Genomic DNA, 21,616 nt, shown 5'->3' on the forward strand with positions numbered 1-21,616 from the left:
GGCCCTGGAAGTTACTTAAAAATATTCAAATTGCTTTCATAAAAGCAGAATACAGGGGAAATGCTATAGGAGAAATGCTTCAGAAGTGTCCAAGGTGCATAGAAATGGAGGCTAATTGATAGATTAAAATCCACATTTCCAATTGCCCATCTATTGTTAATTCTAGACCAAATTTAGAAATCTTTAAAAGGTCTTGTAATTAACCTCGACAAGAGAGCAAAACTTAATTATTCTGATTTCTCTCTTAGACTTCTCTGCTCCCCACCTCTTTCTGCTTTTTTTTAGGAAGGAAGAAGCTGAATAACACAAATTAGGTGATACTCCTACTTAAAATGCATTAACAGTTTCTTAAAGCTCAGAAGTCATTCTTTTTCTCCCTTTCAGCACTAGTGTGGCCCCCTACTGGTACTGTGCTGCAGTGGCAGCTGTGATACTTCACCCCAAGTGATGAGATCAACTATACCAGTGCAAAGACTGACTGTCCAGTTTTCCTAATGCTGAGATAGCATGTATCTATTTAACAACAAATCTATGTCTTTTTAACAACAAACAGACATAGATAATAAAACAAATTAGTTTCCCTAATGTTGAGATATTATATATCTATATCTATTTAACAATATGTAAATAGATTTATATACAGCCTCTGAAGGCCTTTATGTAATAAGCTGTTGTGAACATTCTTCACATATCAAGTGGCTAGTATTCCAGGCCACAGAGTCTTTGGAATTAGGCAGACACAGATTTAAATGAAAACTGATTGTACATAAGTAATATATCTTTAAATTGTGATCATGTACATACTTCCAGGACTTGTTGTGAGGATCAAGAGAAATAATATATTTAATGCCTGGCACCTACTGAGGAATGTTAGTACTGCCCAACCCATAGAATAAAAACCAACTCCACCATATATTTAAAGTATATAAATCCACTTGTGATTGCTCTCTCACTACTCTAGAATGGAGCAGATCCACTGGAGTCACAAGCAGCATATAATCAGCTTCAGTTATTAAATATTTAGCAGATACAAAGTGCAATACTAGATGCTCCAGAGACACAGACATCCACACACCAACACATCATTAACTATGTGTTTAAGGACTTCTGAATTTGTACTATATACCAACTAGACAAAATCAATTCCATTAAAAGAGGTGTTACCATGGATGCAGCATTTTAAAAAAATCATAGGATAGGGATATGGAAACCTGGATTTCAGTCTAGCTTCACCATTTGCTTGCCATGTGCTCTTGGAGAGGCCAATTAACCTCTCTAATCTTTTCGTCTATACATTTAAGGAGGAATACTTCATCAGTCCCCCACAGGATTACAGAAATTTTATACACATCCATAAATAACTGGACACATTACTAAACTAGAAAACTAATAAAATGAAATGGGCTTAAAGAATAAATATATTATTCTTTTCTATGATCCAACTCTTAAATCAAACTGGAAAAACTTCCAGAAACCACTATCATTAAATCCACCATAATGGAGCTGAAAGAAGATTAAAAAAATGTTACTTCCTATCAGATTACCTTGACCAAAAGGTAGAGTTGAGATGGGTGCAAGGGAAATGGATTAGCCATTTGATCTAAGTCAAAAATTATAAGCAATAGCAAAGGCTCTAGAAGTGGCCGTAGGATTCCATAATATTTGTGAATCTAAAATTAATAGTAAATTATCAAGGAAATGCTCTATCCAAACAGTTCTCGGACAGTTTCTATGTGACACAAAGTAGTTTTCATAATGAACTTCAACTAATACTGTCAATACTTTCAAGGCTGTTACTAACTTATACAGCACTTTAGTAAGAGCTAGAAAAGGGGACAGAAGTAGTCTAGTTGATGGATGCAGAGATTAACAGCAGAAAGTATGTTTGGACAAAGAAAAAGTACTCCTTTCTTCAGTTAGATGCAGCCTTGTGCCAGCCTAGCCTATGGTTTGGTGGGCATAAGAAATGAGCTGGATTTCAGTCCCCATACATTCCCCAGGCCAGGAGCCTTTGGGCAGTACACAGATCATACAACTAAATGCTGTGGCCCTGAAAACTGTACCATGGCAAGGCTCTGTTACAACTTTATTACTTCAGTGTATAGAATTCATTTACCCAACCACCGGAGGGCAATCTGCTCTTTGGGGATACAGAGTGGAATAAGGGATTTATATTCTAATAGGGGATATAAGGCATGCACTAAAATAACTAAGTGCAAGTAAAAAAATTATGAATCACAAAGAAAGGACCAATGAAATATAATAAAAATTCAAAGGAGCCAAAAACTTCTTTCTTGAGGAATTAGAAAAGGTAGCATCAGAACTCAGTCCTGAATAATAGATATGATTTGGTCACACAGAGATAGGAACAAAGAGGACTGGGAAGTGCCAAATGTAGATAACAAATAAATATTATTTAGTTTGTCAGAAGCAAATACTATGTGAATAAAAAAACAATGGAAAAGCAGGTTGGGGTCAGATTATGAAGATTATACTGGGCTAATGAGTTAATTAATTGGGGGACAAAAGGGAGTCATGACATGGTCAGAACTTTCTTAATGAACATGAACTTGGCAGTGTATGAAGACGAATCAAAAGTGCAGAGAAACAGTAGGTGGTACAATGAAAGGCAATTTCAGTAGTCTAGGATGACGGTGAAGGTGGGTAGGCAGTGGAAATGAGAGGACTATCTGAGTGAGTATCAGAGAGAACAGATTTGGCAAATGAGTAAATGTGGATGGTAATAGAAAGAAGAGTCAAGATGACAATGAGTTTCCATGCCTGTGTAAAAGAGTTGGTGGGTAAATACCTTTAAAATAAATAAGGACAACAGGAGGAAAAACAAATTTTACAAAATAGCCAGTTGCTTGATATGTAACAACACCGAGTGGCAGCAAGACTTCTGGATATAGATACCCACAGACGATTAAACATACAGAATTAGAACATGGAGAGAAAACAGAGCTGGAGTAATATATCAGGGAATCATCCATTCTGCCAGTAGAGTATTAGAAAGACCAAAAAGAACAAGGACAAAACTTGAGAGAATCCCTACAGGTTGTGGTGGGAAAAATAGTGACTAAAGAACAGTCATTAGAGAGGGAGAAGAGAAACAGAAAAGTACACTGTCACCATAAATAAAAAAAGAGACCTTCAAGAACAAGAAGCGTTTGATAATACTGACTGCCTTAGAGAGGTGACAAACACCATTAGATTACATAACCCATAACCCTGTAATCTTTTTTTTCTTTTTTCTCTTTTTTTTGTTTGTGTCTAGCTGGTATGGGGATCCAAACCCTTGACTTTGGTTTAACCAACACCGTGCTCTAACCAACTGTGCTAATCACCCAGCCCCTGTAATGTAATTTCTAAGGCCCATTTTCAATTCTTACTAAGTAAAGGTATTAAGGTGAAGAGGGCCTTCAGAGAACCACTTAGGACAAGGAAATAAACCTTTTAAAAAATCGTATTCCCTAAATTCCTAAAGACATAGGCTGATAGAGAAACTACAGCCAGGCTGGAACCACCAAAGCATATTGCAGTATAGTGAAGCATGAAGCAGGCAGAGGATTCCATGCCAGTCCTTCTGGAAAACTGGTAATATTGGCTCTGATCTAGGTAGCATTGTTCAACTGCCATGCCATGATTAGAATACAGGATGACAGGCTGAAGTCTTAGTAATACCTGACACAACAAATAGGTCAGGGCAAAATTAGGATTATAAGAGGTTAGATGAGGTAATAGAGGCACAAGCATATAATATTGTTTCCATGTATTGGATAAGGAACAGAAGTGCAGCTTGAACGGCTAATTAAAGAGGTTTTTGTTTGCCCTTTTTTTTTTTTTTAAACTATTACCTCTTGGTAGATTGAGTGGGACAGACAGGAGGAAGATGCAAGATGAGAAGGGGATAATTAATGGGGCAAGATTCTTACGCCCACAATGAAAGGGATCAAGAACTTAAGTGGAAAGGTTAAACTCCAAGAAGAATGTTATATATTTTCATAAAATGAAAAGGATAGAGAAGGTGTGAGTAAAGAGACTGCCCAGGTAAAGACAAATTAAGTTAGGAAATATGTTTGCTTCAATTTTCTCAGAAAAGCAGTTCTCATTGTCATCTGAAGAGAATGAGGTCGTGGAGTAAGAGAATGTGCATTTGAGCAGAGAGAATTGGTCTTATCAAAACACACACACACACACACACACACACACACACACACACACACACACACGCATGAATACAGTGAGAAGAAAAGCTGAAGGCTATAATTCATGTAAACCAAATCCTAAATTTAACAGTTACAATTCCACTTATATCCAAACAACATAAGAACACTAAGTGAAATACATGCTATGGTTTTCTGCCAACTTCCCAATTTAAGGAACAACAAAGGATGAGGTTAAGAAACAGATCATGGAGTCCTGATATACAATATATGAGTATAACTAGCACCCACAACCAACAAAATAGGCTTAGTGCTATAAACAAGGGCAGCTAGTAATAATTCTCATATATCCCTGCCCTTCTTTGCTGGATCTATGTTCTGTTTTCTCCACAGTTGGTATTTTTATGAAAAGTTCTTGCTTGACTCAGTTAAAAACACAAGGTACCTCTCAATAAAAGAACAATTCCCACCCTGTTGAAAACAGACACACATTCTCTTTTTATAAGGTGTCTCATACTCCAATTTTCCAAGTTTTTGCAAACTTTCACTTTTCTACAAATTACTGAAATCAGAACTACACAAAAATTTTATGTTGGAAAATCATATCATTACTGTTATAAATTTTTAAAAATATAATTTGTGAGCTGGTGCTCTAGAACCAAAAAAGAAAAGCAGGATCTAAACAGACCACAGAGGGCCGAGCCCGTGGCACACTCGGGAGAGTGCGGCACTGGGAGCGCAGTGACGCTCCCACCGCGGGTTCGGATCCTATATAGGAATGGCCGGTGCACTCACTGGCTGAGTACCGGTCACGTAAAAGACAAAAAAAAACAAAAACAGACCATAGAAAGGAAGGACAAAGAAAGAAGGAGGTTGAGAAAAGGGACAGAAAACATTATAAATAACTTGGTTTAAAATGTCAAGGGAAACTAGTCTCAAAGTATTTCTTTCTACATGGTTATGGAGTTAAAATGGAAATATTCAGATGACATTTAATTTTCAGATTCACACAAAGCCACTTATGGCAAACAAACACATAGCATTTATAATAAAACATATTCAGGTAATTTATTGAGTGGAAAAACCCGCATGGAATTAGTTCAATAATTATAATGGAATCTATTATCTTTATAAAACAAATTTCATGATAACTTTGAAGACTTATAAAACATGATCTAGGGTAGAAGGAGAAATGATTACAATCTTTCGATAACTACTACTCAGAGAAAAATATATTTAATTAACGTAAACACAGAATGGCATCTTGTTTTACAAATAATATACAAACTAGTACACTTTTCTAGTTATATTGATTCTAAAAATATATCCTTTGCATTTTAATTTCAAAATAAATGCTCATTTAAAAAAACTAATTTCTTATGCTTCTCTATTGTTTGAAAATCCCCTGCCTTCCTCTTCTCTAATTTCACTCCTCAAAGTTAACTACAGTTAACTGTTTAGTGCTCTTTCCACACCTTTTATTCCAGGTACACACAGACACATGCATTTGTTTGAATAGACACTGAGACCATTTTAAAAATGGGATCATACTACACATACTGCTTTATAACATATTTTTGTTTCTTTATAGTAGATCCTGGATTTCTTTACATGCCAGATTTGGTAGCTCTACTTCGTTCTTTTAAAGAGCTGGATGGTGTTCCTTAATACTGTTGTACCACAATTTATTTAACCCCTTCTCTACATGTAGACATTTAGGTGGTGTTTATTGTTTTGTTTTGCTACTTTATAACCTATTTTTAATTTATTCACTGATAACATAAGCATAAGTTAGGATTAAAAATCATGATGCTAGGGGCCGGCCCATGGCTCACTTGGGAGAGTTTGGTGCTGATAACACCAAGGCCAAGGGTTCGGATCCCTATATAGGGATGGCCAGTTAGCTCACTTGGGAGAGCATGGTGCTGACAACACCAAGTCAAGGGTTAAGATCCCCTTACCGGTCATCTTTAAAAAAAAAAAAAAAAAAGATGCTAGTCCTCTGAAAGAAGCTGTAAAATAATCATCTAATAAACATTTTTTTTTATTTAAAAAAAAAGATTTTTGCTTCTTATAGCTGATAAAACACATGAAAAAGTTGTCAATGTTTTCAATATGATATTATCAATAATTCTGAAAACTTACAATCCAACTGATTTTCAAATTAACTACACATTATAGTCTTTGGATATGCAGTAGGTACCCAGTATGACTTGAGAGCTAAATCTCATTACTTTTCCACTATTATGCAATCACACTTAACAACTCTTTATTGTTGTTTTTAAAAGACTACTGTGGTACTAGTTTCTCTAAGGAATTCAAAAGAAGTCTGTGACAAAGAAGCTGTCTTTGAGAAGCTTATACAACTTTTTGGCAGGGGGTGGGGGCAGCGGAACTTAGTTGTCTATATGAACAATTATATCTGAATATAAAAACTGAAGAAAGTGTAAAAGGAAGAAGAAATAATCAAGGATCAAGTACCATAAGATAAAATATAGAGATCACCTAAGTGAGGAAAGAAAAAGTAAGGAATAAATGGAAAAAATGGAAATTTAGATGCACTTTGAGAAAGTACCGTACTAGGATTCAATTATGGTGAGATAGAAAACAGGACAATATTCCCAGCAACAGAAAACACTTTTATCAAAAATCTGAAGACTGGAATGAAAGAGAAAGGGAAACAGGAGGAAAGGGGAAAGGAAGAGAGCAAGGGAAATGGGAGAAAAAAAAAATCATGGTTAAAAAGGAAACATGTAGGGAAGAGTTTTTGAAGTGGAGTGGTGGGCAGATAGGGCACATACATTTGTTGTCAAAGGAAGAAGTCTGTGGAGAGGTAAAAACTGAAAGATCCTAATGAGAAACGAAGTCAGTGGTAAGGGAAAGAATGAACAATGAGACACTGGAGACACCTAGATGGTGAAGGTAACCCAGCGGTTAGCTGTCCTCTATATAGTTGGTCAAACGTGTGTTGGTCCCATTTCAACCAATACTTAGCACACAGCCTCTTTACTGGCTTCTACAAGAAATCTAGGTACACTAAGTATTTCCTGATTTTCCTAAGTTAGTTTCTTTATTTATTTGTGAGGTCATAGAGAAGACTCGCATTACACAACACATAGCATTTCTCCAGAGTTGCTTTCCAGCTGGATTTTCCCTGTGCCTTTCAAATTTTTCTCCCCTTTAAAAAAAATTTTTTTGTGTGTGTGGCTGGCCAGTATGGGATCCGAACCCATAACCTTGGCATTGTAACGCCATGCTCTAACTAACTGAGATAACTGGCCAGGCCTCTTCCCTTTATTAAACACGAAAATTAAGCTCTGTTCCAGCTTCTACTTCTAAACCTGTATTCTTAAGTCATCCTGAACCTCAACAAAACAGAGGCCATTCAAATAGCCAGGAAACACCTCCTTAAAAAGCAATTTAACCGTCATCTTCTGATACTTTAACAGTCCCCCTGTGGGTTCTGCATTCATCACAAATGAATTATCAATGCATTTGTTCAAAACAAACTCGGCATTTTTTTTTTCGCTTTGGTGGCTGGTGGGTATGGGAATCCAAACCCTTGATGTTGGTGTTACAGTACCACGTTCCAGAGAACTGAGCTAACCAGCCAGACTGAAACTCAGCATTTTCTACACATAGAATTTTTGTTTACTAAAAGGTTGACAATTTCTCCATTTCAATAGAGTCAAAATGTAAGTGAAAGCTTTTGCCTTAGTAAAAAAGAAGCATAACTATTATAAGAAACAATCATTCTTCCCAAGAAATAGAGGAAGAAAGATTTTAAAAAAATAAACCAGACCCATGGGCCAAGCCCGTGGCGCACACGGGAGAGTGCGGAGCTAGGAGCGCGGCGACAATCCCGCCGCGGGTTTGGTCCTATATAGGAATGGCTGGTGCACTCACTGGCTGAGTGCCGGTCACGAAAAAGGCAAAAAAAAAGAAAGAAAGAAAAAAAGAATAACATAAAAATAAATAAAATAAAATAAACCAGACCTGGAAGAATGTGGATGAGACAGAATCTCATACACCACTGAGTAGAACAAAATCCCTAAGAAACTTTCTGGAAAACAGTTTACCAGAATATTTATGCTCTTTACCATTCTAATTATACTAACAGAAAGCTATCCTGAGAAAATAATCAGATATGGCTAGATATTCAATGATATTATTGCAATGTTATTTACAATAGGAAAATCACTGAGTAAATTATTTTATGCTACCATCTTAGTACAGAATATTATAGAGCTATCAAAATAAGATTTTAAAATGCCATATATTCACATAAGAAAATATTAAATAAAAATCAATAGAACTGATATATATTTAAAATTCATTTGTAAATTATAAATACACACACATAAATGTGTGTATGTGTGTGTACACATGCATAATTTTATGTAGATAAAAGACTAGAAGGAAATACAAGAAAATTTTAACAGTAATTTTCTTTGGGTGTTAGGATAATGGATTACTTTTTTCTTCTTCATATTTTTCTGTAATAATCAAGTTTTCTATCACAGCATTTCTAAGTGGAAAAGGTTTAAAAAAAAAAAAGCAGCTATGTTTCTCCATAAATAGCATTTTTTAAAATGTGGGCTCTGATGTTCTTATAACCTACACATTCTACAAAATGGTACCATACCATTTGGTGAAGCCTGTAAACTTCCGAGTTTCTATTACAACTCCATGTTGAGGAAAGTTATGAATGCATGAGAAGGGTCCTCATTTGGACCTCATAGTGGACAACTTTTTTTTTTTCCCTCAAAACATGGATATTGTTTAGTTTGAGCAACAGTCCAGGATTGTGAAGTACAATGCACAATTTAAGGATGAGATCTTCATTTCATGGTCAAGCCCCAGCATCATGCACACAGCAACAATTTAGTAAGAACAATGCCCCTGTGGGAACCATTCCTGGATGAAGACCCACTTCTCTGTGACCTCCTCCCTTGCTTGCTTTACCACTTGGAACTCCAGTCAGTTTGATCATATGTTCAAAGCCTTCCTCTGCGTGAGAGAAGCAGGCTTTGCTCATCAGACAGCCAGTCATGTTAGTAACAGCTTACTTCATAAAGTTAAAAAATAAAAGGCAGTTCTTTGCTTTGCAGGCAACAGGCATGAGACGCAGGCCTCTTTATTGCTCCATATGGCACAGTAAGATGCTTTTGGGAAAGGGCACTCACTATAAGCTAGGACAACACCAAGGAGAAGACTGCATAAAGACAACCTTGTGTGCTTGTGTGCCAGGGCCTGACAGGAACAGTGCCTTTGGACTGTTTATGTTCTGTTCAGTCAAGGCTTGGTAAACCCAAGTAAAAAGTGTTAAAAACCTCAGTACAAAACATCTTCTAACACATTTGGAGCCAAATTGTTTGTTCTTAAAAACACAGTACTGTGTCACAAAGCTTTTCCTCCAATCTACTACTAGAAAACATTCATGCCATTGCCAGTAGACCCAGAGAAGTCAGGACAGATAAGAAAACCTGTTCTTCAAAAAGGAAGAAAGAAAAAAGTCAGCAATACATAAAGTGCTTCTTTTTTAATGAACAAATCCAAAGGAGGCACAGTCAGGCTCAAGTTGTGCAGTTCACAAGCATGAAGAAAACAAAAAAACAGAGTTCAGGACAGTGGGAGTTAGTCCAAGACAATGCTGAACTTGCCACCATCTGCATTCTTCAGATGCAGCTGGCAGGCATGTGCCTCTCTCTTCATTCTGCCCCAGGGTGGCTGACAAAGTTTGTGTTCACATTTTCATGAATATCACCTTCTTAGAAGTCTCCAGAGCTTGCTTTGGAAGAGTTCCTTCTCTGCAGTCCAGATGACTCCAAATCTTCCATACCACCACTAGACCTGGCCTCTGCCAACTTGGCCCAAGAAGGGGGATTTTCCTTAAGTATCCCAAAGATTTTAGAGGACATTTTGTTCTTCCTCATGGGTTGTTTTGTTGGTTCATCAAAACCTACTGAAAAATTGGCCACAAAACCTGGGAGCTATTCCTGCTATTGGGGTCGACACCTTTGAATGTAGTGATGGTGGTCATGACACCAAGAAGTGAGGTAGGCTGGTGTGGGAGCAGAACGCTGAAAGGGTCAGACCTGATGGGCACAGGGAAGTCCTACACCTCACAGCCAGCCACTATTGCAGGAGCCTCCACCTTTACAGCAGACAACTTTAATGACACTAGAATATAAGCTTTGCGAGGGCAGAGTCTCGGTGTGTTGTTCTGTTCACTGCTTCATCCACAGCAGGTAGAATAATGCCTGGCACACAGTAGGCACTCAACAAGTATTTGTTAATAAATCTCCTACTGGTTTTTAAAAAAAAATTATAAATCACTTTCCTGTTTTCTACTGCATTCTTTATTTCTAACCAAAAGGAAAGTCAGAGGGGAAGGGCTGACTTTCAGGTGATGAGTGGGGATGCTCATTAAAAACAGAACTGGATTTTCTGGGTTTTTTCCCCCCCCTACAAAGGGAATAACACTTTCTCTTGAGAGAAGTTCTGCTTAAACTTACTGTAAGTTGTTCTACGTTAGTGCTGACTTTCCTCATAATCAAAGAGCATTTATGCTGAGCCATATCTTCTGGAAAGTCCTGCTTTTGCCCCAGTTGTCTCACTGTTCATGGGTAGGTAGATACACCTAACTGGGTTTTAGTGAGGACAAAACACGTCACTTCCTGTTACTGGCTTTAGAACAAGTAAAGACGAGTGGCCTAAGATTCCCCATAAGAGCTGTGGCCCTCTACAGAATGTGCTTTTAAACCCCAGCCATGATCACAATAAAAATTATGCCTGACACAAAAACCCCAGTAGCGAACTAACATGCATGCAATTAAAGCAAAAGTTTCACAGAACACTTGCTGTTATCATATCCGATGAACTCTAATATCGTCTATTCTATTCAATTTTATATTTTTTAAATGTGGATTACAACCCACCAAACTGATTTTACAACCCCCTAATGGGTGGAGAACAGCAGTTTGAAAAACACCACCGAGGAGAAGAGTGCTCTTCTTCTTGACCTGCAGGCTCTATGCAACCAGGGAAAACTGACTATGGAGACTTCTGCCTGGTTTCACATGTCTTTGCAATTTACTAGATGAACTCGGGAAAATTACTTAATCTCTCTGTGCCTCAATTTCCTCTTATGTAAAATGGAGATAACTGCATCTATATCATAGGACTGTTACAAGGATTAAATGAGTATATATAAAGTGCCTAGAACAATGCCTGATACACAATAAGCACTATACAAATACTTGCTAAGGTTATTATTATGGTGCCTACTGAGGAGAAAGACCACACACTGATAATTAGGTAGGATATAGGAAATGATCAAAAGGTCCTACATGTCCTCATGTTCTCATTAAAAACAGAAAAAGAAAATTGATAATCGCAAAATCTTCTACACTGAACCAAGCAAATGCTTATCCATATTTGTTTGGTGTTTCTCTTTGATGCCTAAATAGATATTCTAGATGATTAGATCACACAATTTATGTTGACATATAAAAATCTCACTGTTGGGTGAGAAGATTTTTTTCCAACACATATACACCCATCCCTATTATCTGAATCTAATCCATTCTTGATTAGTGTTGGACAGTCAACTTTCAGATGGTGGACACCTTATATTCCAATTTTTATCAAGGTATAATCTACATAACACAAAATTAAATTGTTTTAAGTGTACCAGTCAATGACTTTATTGGATTCACAGAGCTGTGTGACCATCATTTTCAGTTTTAGAACATTTCCATCACTCCTATTTGTATCACCTGCCTATTTGCAGTCACTCCCTGTTCCCGCATTCTATTATTTTAAATGAAGAAAACAATCATGCATCTCCAGATGATCCAGAAATCCCAACTGATTTCCTCACATATGATTAACACACCCAACTTAATTATTTAACACTATTGTATCAGATAGAAATTACATTTTCCTTCTACAGTGAAGCTGACATGCCCTGTAATGTAAATAAATAAAATAATGTGTTAACAATATTAAATATATTATCTAAATTGGACTTAGGCACCTAACAGAAGCAAATGCTGGGAACTACGAAGGGTTAATCCTTCAGGAAAAGGGAAGAGAAGATAGCAGTGATAATACACACATACACCTTTGGGAGCTTAGGAGAAAGAGATTCTACCAGAGGAAATATTGAGATAAAACTATAATATGCTCTCTTGTTCTCCCAGGAAGTTTTCACCAGTGCTTATATAAACACAGAATTGTTATAGCGTGTTTTCAATTCAGAAAGTAAATTCTGAGTAAAAAAATTTTCAAATCATTATGCTAAATATTCAGGAAGTGAGAATACCCACTAGGATAGCTATAATGAAAAAGATAATAAGCACTGGCACAAATGTGGAGAAACTGGAACTCTCATACGTTGTTCTTTGGAATATAAAATGGTATACCTGCTTTAGAAACCATTTGACAGCTCCTTAGAGGTTAAACATAGCGTTACCATATGACTCAGCAATTTCACTTCTTGGTATAGCCCCAAGAGAAATGAAAACATATATCCACACAAAAACTTGAATATGAATGTTCATAGCATTATCCATAACAGCCAAAAAGTAGAAAAAGACAAGTGTCCATTAACTGATGAATGGATAAATAAAATGTGGCATATTCATGAAATGGAATATTATTTGACAAAAAAGATGAAGTTCTGATGCATGTACATGAGTGAAAAACACTACGCTAAGTGAAAAAAGCCAATCACAAAAGACCACACATTGTATGATTCTATTTATACAAAATATAAAGAATATGCAAATCTAGAGACATAAAAATAGATTAGTGGTTGCCTAGGGTTGGAAGGGCTGAGGGACAGGGGGACTACTAATGAGTATAGGGCTTCTTTTTAGAGTGATGAAAAAGTTCTAAAATTAATTGTGGTGACGGTTACACAACTCTGAATTTACTGAAAACCACTGAACTATACACTTCAGTGGGTAAACTGTAAGATATATTAATTCCATCTAAATAAAGCAATTATGGGGGCTGGCTAGTTAGCTCACTTGGTTAGAGCATGGTGCTGACAACACCGAGGTCACAGGTTCATATAACTATACTAGCCAGCCACCAAATAAATAATAAATAAATAAGTCACATTAAGAAAAGACATAATTTTGCCACATGCTTTTACTCTTTACTATTTTAACTTCATGTATCTTTGAAAAGACCCTTAATCCTCATGCTTTCAATTAATTTACATTTAATTCAGCAAAATATTTTCAAAGAACTATTTGATAAATATAAAATAACATAAAATCTTTCAGAGGTTCTTCAAAATCTTCTTTCTGCCTTTGAATCAGAATGTTGTATTCCACTAAAAAATAAGAAATGAAATTTAAAATGTAAAGTCTACAATGCCTGAGTCACAATTTTTCCAATTCAATTTTTGTATAACCAGTTGGCACACACTCTAAAAGAAAACACTTCTGTGTTTTAATCTATTTGGTTCATACTTTGCAAGAGATGGTGAATCTAGAAAATTTCAACAGGGGCTTTTCTTTTTTTTTTTTTTTTTTTTTAAAAATAGCTGGCCAGTACAGGGATCTGAACCTCAACCAGGAATTTTAAGACCCCCCTCCCTGCCCCAAAATCTGAACAAAGAGCTCAAACTAGTTCATTCTTTTATTCCATGTCTCAAGAAGCCTGCCATAGTCCCAAAAGAGCAAGCTATCTCTAAAACCTAGGGTTAAAGTCAGCAATCCTGGTACTAAAGTCAAAGAATCAATAAACAGTGAATAGGATTAATCAAATCCATTCTTTGTTTCAATTTGTCCATAGATTTTATACATTATTCAGTGACAACCATCATAAAATGTAAGTAATGTTAAATACATTAACATAGAGATTAGAGAATTACAACTTTAAAGAAGGAAGTCTCAGGTATCCAATTAGATATGTGACAGAAGAATTTTAACATTTTTTGATATATAAATTTTGCTGCTATTTCTATAGCATTGTCCAGAAGACCCCAATGAACTGACAAGTATGCCAGCACATAAATTTAAATATATTGTCATATTTCTCCATGTAAATAAATTAGGTTCTGAAAATAATGCATAAATATAACTTAATGATACTTCTCCATTTAGCCTCACTTTTTGCTGACTTTCTCATCTTAAGTTGCCCAAATCAACTCCTCCACTGGTTAACATTTTGCAATTTTATTTACATATTTTATGAATGTGTTAGAGATGGCCAATTGCCTTCAAATACCCACTCTATACTTTCCCCTTAGTAACAAAATGCTGTTTATTTTAGTACTTTGCCAAACAATATAAAGACTTCATTCTCCAGGCTCTTTTGCAGCTAGAGGTGTCAGTGTGAGTGAATACTGGACAATAAAATATAAGTAGAGGCTTCTGAAAAGATACAGTAGATATATTTTTCTTTATTCTTCTAAGTAAAACTTTAAAAACCCTGTACATTATATTTAAAAAAAAGAAAAAAAAAAAAAAGATTTAAAGGTGGAGAGAAGCCAAACTGACTAGGGACCTCAGGATTCAAGGAACAACACGATAACGAGTTTCCTGGGTTTTCTTCTTTTTGCCTCATATATCCCAGACTCATTATAAGAGAAGCCAGTAACCCAGAAATGCCAAGTGGAGACCAAAAAAAGCCTCCCCCACCCCCAACCAAAGGACTGCTCTCTCTAGCCAAAGAACCATGAAAAGCCCAGCAAGAGAAAAAACTTGTAGATAATAAATAACTCCAAACAAACATCACAGAAAAAAGTGAGTCCCCACCCCATCCCTGTCAGCAAAGACCAAGTAGAAAGCCTAGATTTCCATCCCTGCCTGGCTGTAGCAAGACATTCCAACCTCTTCCCCTAAATCAGGAACAAGAGGGGAGCTGGGACATTCATCTCTCCTGAGCATTAATCAGTACCATCCCTTACCCCATCTGTGTCAGTAGAGACCACTGGGAAGCCTGGACCTCCACAACTGCCTCCTATCAGTCACAACGTGCCCCTCCCTCTCCACGATGGAGTGGTGCCAGAGAGGACTTGTAGAGAGTCAGGACTTTCATCACCACTCGGCACTACCAAGGCAACCCCTCCCTGTGGTGTCCGTGGAGGTCACAAGGGAAGCAGAAATGAAGCGCTCCTCTTCCTCCCAACCAAGGTGGTTATCAATGGAGGCCTACTGGAAAACCGAACTCCCTCCTTTGCCCAGCAGTAACAAGCAAACTCTCCCCCACAGGCTGTCAACACAGGACATGTAAAGAACCTGGGCTTCTAACCCCACCTGGTGATAATGAAGCAGTAACCCTGTTCACCCCCAGGAGCAGTGTTGGAGGAGGCCTGCTAAACACAGATTTAAATAAGATCTAAAATCTTATAGCATAATACACAAATGTCCAAGTCTCAGCCACTCACTGTACCAAGTCACTCACTGTACCAAGAACCAATAATATCTCAAACTGAATGATTAAAGACAATCAAGAGATGCCAACACTGACACAGATTAATAAACTGTACAATTTTCTTTCCCTCTCAAAATCTTCAGGCCCTTCAGATTGACATTCCACTGGTACCTTGAACTTACACAGCAAATGCCTTTACTAATTTTCAAGATAACACAAGCGTGATGGCTGGTTAGCTCAGTTGGTTAGGTCAAGGGTTCAGATCCCTGTACCAGCCAGCCACAAAAAAAAAAAAAGATAGCACAAGGAAAGTATGAACTTAGTGATAAAGAAAATAAGTATTTCCTAAAAATATTAGCCCAAGAAAATTTTGGCATTTAAAAATTTTTTTCTCCCTTATTTTTTTTATTTTTTAAACTTATTGGACTATAAGCAACTACAATGAATTCCTTGCACTTCTCAAGTTTGTTTCTTCTCTAATATTATTTAGTGTGCAATTCTTAGAAGAATAAGACCAAGAGCATTCAGCAATAATGATTTTAAAAGGCAATTTTTAAGTATTAAAGAGCATCCTGCAAAAACTCAAAATAACTTATGAATGACACTAAAATTATTTTAAAATACTAGAAAATGTTATTCTCATATTTTCAGTATATTTTGTCCATGTAAAAAGTAGAAAAAAATGAAATCTATAAGCCTAAGTGCAGAAATGTGGTAGAGCTTGGGAGAGGACAAAAGAAGAAACCGATGTCTTACAGGTGAAGGACTATACCATACACCAGGGATTCTCAATCATTAAACATCATCAGGATCACCTGGAAGGCAGATGAAATGGCTTCTTGCCCCTAGAGTTTCTGATTAAATAGATCTAGGACAGGTAAGAATTTGCATGTCTAACAAGTTCCCAAGTGATGCTGATGCTGTCAGTCCCGGGACCACACTTTGATAACCACTGCCATAAGAGATGATGCTTATGCAGATCACTAAATATACTAATAAAGGTTAGCTGTTCGAAGTCTAACTCTAGTGAAGCAAGCAGAACAGTTATACCTAATTCTGAATTAACAGTAAGAATTAGTGGGAGAGAAATGGAAGTTAGAATCCTAAGGTGTTGTAAAGTTCATAAGAACCAGAAAATAAAAACAAATAAGCAACTCTCTTCCCACAAAAAAACCCCAAAACACCTTATTAACACATTTTATTCAACATTTATTGAACAAAAACTATGTGCCAGCCAACACCCCACATATCAAGAACACAAACAAGAATAAACCTTAACCGCTAAAAATCTCATAATCTAAAAAGTAAAATAGAAAAGTAATTATAGACCTAGAAAAGTTAAGGAATTCAACAAAATAACAAATACAGAAAATCTGTCCAGCATATTTGCAAGTTATAACCTCAGTGGCATTCTTATTCTTTAATGACAAAAAGAAGAGATTTCACTCCGATAACAATAAAAACATTAAAAATCTAATAAATTTCGGTGAGTCCATACTGAATGATAATAAATGAGAGAGAAGAAACAAATCCCCTGTGCAGAAGAATTCCAAGTAATTAGCAGGTGCAGCACAACTCTCCACTCCTTAAGTGTAAGTTATACATAGTGTCTTCCTTTCAGAGAGCACAGTATAAAAAGAGGGGTGATGGTAACTTTACCATGAGGAAACCTGGCAAACACTACCTCACCCCAGTGATCAAGGTCATCATCAAAAGTGCTAAATCATGTTGACAGTATGTGATGAAAATGGCACTTCTGTGATCTTCCTCCTCAAAACCATAACACCAGTATACTAATGAGAAAAATATCAGACAAATCCAAATTGAGGAACATTTTTACAAAACACCTGACCAGCACTCCTGAAAACTGTCAAGGTCATCAAAAACAAGGGAAGTCTGAGAAACTGTCACAGCCAAGAGGAGCCTAAGGAGACATCACGACTGAATGTAATTTAGTATACTGGAACAGAAAAAGCACATTGGTAAAAACCAAGAAAATCTGAATCAAGTATGGACTTCAGTTAATAATGTAGCAATATTCATTGGTTCGCTAATTGTAAAATGTTAACACGTGACATTTAATAAACTGGTTGCAGAAAACATGAAAATTTTCTGTACTATCTTTGTAATTTTTCTGTAAATCTAAAACTGTTTAAAAATGAAGTTTATTATCTCAGTTCGTTAGAGTACAGTGCTGATAACACCAAGGTCTAGGGTTTGATCCCTGTACTGGCCAGCAAAAAAAAAAAAAAGTTTTTAAAAAAACATTAAAAACTTGAGGATTAATTTCTCAGAATAATAAATTTAGTCATTAAAAGTAACAGAACTCAAATTGGCAAAACTCAAAGACAAAGAGAGAATCTTAAAAGCTGGAAGAGAGAAGCGTCAAATTACCTATAAGGGAGCCCCAATCAGGCTAACATCAGACTTTTCATCACAAACCCTAAAAGCCAGAAAGGAATGGGATGATATATTCAAAGTACTAAAAGACAGAGATTGTCAGCCAAGAACACTCTACTGTGCAAAGCTATCCTTCCGAAATGAAGAGCAAATAGTATATTTCTAAGACAAACAAAAACTGCAGGAGTTCACCACCACACGACCACCCTTATAAGAAATTCTCAAGGGAGTACTGGGTTTGGTAGTTATATAGAAAAATAACTACCACTGCCATAAAAACCCAAGAAAAATCTAAACCCACTAGTATAATAAAAATGGCATTCATGAAGAGAAAACCAACAAACAAAAACGCTATCTACAACCTAAGGAACCAACAAACACAGAAAACAAACAGTAAATCAGAAAGCAAGAAACAAAAGACACCTAAGACAACCAAACAACAATCAACAAAATGCTAGCAATAAATCAACACCATTCAATAACAACTCAATGTAAAAGGCTTAAATTCCCCAATCAAAAGACACAGACTGGCTGACTGGATTAAAAAGGAGGACCCAACTATATGCTGCCTTCAAGAGACCCACCTCACCAATAAAGACTCACATAGACTAAGAGTGAAAGGATGGAAAAAGATTTACCATGCAAACAGAAAAGAAAATCGAGCTGGAGTAGCTATTCTTATATCTGACAAAGTAGACTTTAAACTAAAAACCATAAAAAGAGACAATGAGGGACACTACATAATGATAAAAGGACTGATCCATCAATAAGACATAACAATCATAAATATGTACACACCCAATGTTGGAGCAGCCAGATTTATAAAACAAACTCTATTAGACCTAAAGAAGGAAATAGACATTAATACCATAATAGCAGGGGACCTGAACACCACACTGTCAATATTGGACAGATCATCTAGGCAAAGAATCAGTAGAGAAACACAAGATCTAAACAAGACTCTAGACCAATTGGACTTGGCAGATGTCTACAGAACATTCCATCCAACAACCTCAGAATATTCATTCTTCTCATCAGCACATGGATCATTCTCCAGGATAGATCACATATTAGGTCACAAATCAAGTCACAATAAATTCAAAAAAATTGGAATTATCCCATGTATCTTCTCAGACCACAATGGATTAAAACTAGAAATTAATAACAAACGAAACTCTGGAAACTATACAAACACGTGGAAATTAAACAGCATTCTACTTAATGACATATGGGTCCAAGAAGAAATCAAGCAGGAAATCAAAAAATTTATTGAAACTAATGAAAATGATGATACATCATACCAAAACCTGTGGGATACTGCAAAAGCAGTACTAAGGGGGAAATTTATTGCATTAAATGCTCACCTCAGAAGACTGGAAAGATGGCAAGTGAACAACCTAACACTTCACCTTAAAGATCTAGAAAAACAAGAACAATCCAAACCTGAAGTTAGCAGTTGGAAAGAAATCATTAAGATCAGGGCAGAACTTAATGAAATTGAAACCCAAAAAACAATACAAAAGATCAATGAATCAAAAAGTTGGTTTTTTGAAAAGATAAATAAAATTGACAAACGGTTAGCATGGCAAACAAAAAAAAGAAGAGAGAAGATTCAAATAACAAAAATTAGAAATGAAAAAGGTGATATTATAACTGATTCATCTGAAATACAAGGAATCATTTGAGACTACTATAAACAACTATACGCCAACAAGTTTGAAAATCTGGAGGAAATGGATAAATTTCTGGACACACAGAAGCTCCCAAAACTGAGTCATGAAGACCTAGAAAATCTGAACAGACCAATAACAATAAAGGAGATTGAAGCTGTTATCAGAAAGCTCCCAACAAAGAAAAGCCCAGGATCAGATGGATTCACAGCAGAATTTTATCAAACATTCAAAGAGGAATTGACACCGATTCTTTACAAACTATTCCAAAAGATTGAAACAGACGCAAATCTCCCAAACTCATTCTATGAAGCAAACATCATCCTGATACTAAAACCAGGTAAAGATATAACCAAAAAAGGAAACTACAGGCCGATATCCTTGATGAATATAGATGCAAAAATCCTCAATAAAATACTAGCTAACAGAATACAGCAACACATATGTAAAATTATTCACCACGATCAAGTGGGATTCATCCCAGGGATGCAAGGTTGGTTCAACATACACAAATCAATAAACGTGATACACCATATTAATAAAATCAAACACAAGGACCATATGATCATCTCTATAGATGCTGAAAAAGCCTTTGATAAAATTCAACACTCATTCATGACAAAGACCCTCTATAAGTTAGGTATAGAGGGAAAGTACCTCAACATAATTAAAACCATATATGATAAACCCACTGCCAATATCATCCTGAATGGGGAAAAGCTGAAAGCTAGCCCTTTAAAAACAGGAACTAGACAAGGATGCCCACTCTCACCACTCCTATTCAACATAGTGTTGGAAGTACTAGCCAGAGCAATCAGAGAAGAGAAGGAAATAAAGGGCATCCAGATTAGAAAAGATGAAGTCAAACTGTCCCTGTTTGCAGATGACATGATCCTATATATCAAACAGCCTAAAGCCTCTACAAAAAAACTCTTGGAGGTGATAAATGATTTCAGCACAGTAGCAGGATACAAAATCAACACACAAAAATCAGTAGCATTTCTATTCTCCAATAGTGAACATGCAGAACTAGAAATCAAGAAAGCCTGCCCATTTACAATAGCCACCAAAAATTAAAATACTTAGGAATTGAGTTAACCAAGGAGGTGAAAAATCTCCATAATGAGAACTGCAAACCACTGCTGAGAGAAATTAGAGAGGATACAAGAAGATGGAAAGATATTCCATGCTCTTGGATTGGAAGAATCAACATAGTGAAAATGTCCATACTACCCAAAGTGATATACAAATTTAATGCAATCCCCATCAAAATTCCAAAGACATTTTTCTCAGAAATGGAAAGTACTATCCAGACATTTATATGGAATAACAAAAGACTACACATAGCCAAAGCAACGCTGAGCAAAAAAAATGAAGCTGGAGGTATAACACTACCTGACTTTAAACTATACGATAAAGCTATAATAACCAAAACAGTATGATACTGGCATAGAAACAGACACACTGATCAATGGAATAGAATAGAGAATCCAGAAATCAACCCACACACCTACAGCCATCTGATCTTTGACAAAGGCACCAAGCCTATACACTGGGGAAGAGACTTCCTCTTTAGCAAATAGTGCTGGGAGAACTGGATATCAATATGCAGGAGAATGAAACTAGACCCACACCTTTCACCATACACTAAAGTCAAATCAAAATGGATCAAAGAATTAAATATACACCCTGAAACAATAAAACTTCTTAAAGAAAACATAGGAGAAACACTTCAGGAAATAGGACTGGACACAGACTTCATGAATACAACCCCAAAAGCACGGGCAACCAAAGGAAAAATAAACAAATGGGATTATATCAAACTAAAAAGCTTCTGCACAGCAAAAGAAACAATTAACAGAGTTAAAAGACAACCAACAGAGTGGGAGAAAATATTTGCAAAATATATATCTGACAATGGATTAATATCCAGAATATACAAGGAACTCAAACAACTTTACAAGAAGAAAACAAGCAACCCAA

The 21,616-nt window shown here is 36.2% G+C and overlaps 1 protein-coding gene and 1 pseudogene across 3 annotated transcripts in view; both read right to left on the bottom strand.

Moving 5' to 3' along the window:
* CAB39L (calcium binding protein 39 like) overlaps positions 1–21,616 on the bottom strand; it is a 172,668-nt gene that overhangs the window by 114,281 nt on the left and 36,771 nt on the right. The gene's annotated exons all lie outside the window — the stretch shown is intronic.
* LOC134381655 (jupiter microtubule associated homolog 1-like) lies at positions 9,660–10,209 on the bottom strand (annotated as a pseudogene).

The sequence above is a fragment of the Cynocephalus volans genome, chromosome 7 (assembly GCF_027409185.1).
Source record: "Cynocephalus volans isolate mCynVol1 chromosome 7, mCynVol1.pri, whole genome shotgun sequence".
Taxonomy (NCBI): Eukaryota; Metazoa; Chordata; class Mammalia; order Dermoptera; family Cynocephalidae; genus Cynocephalus; species Cynocephalus volans.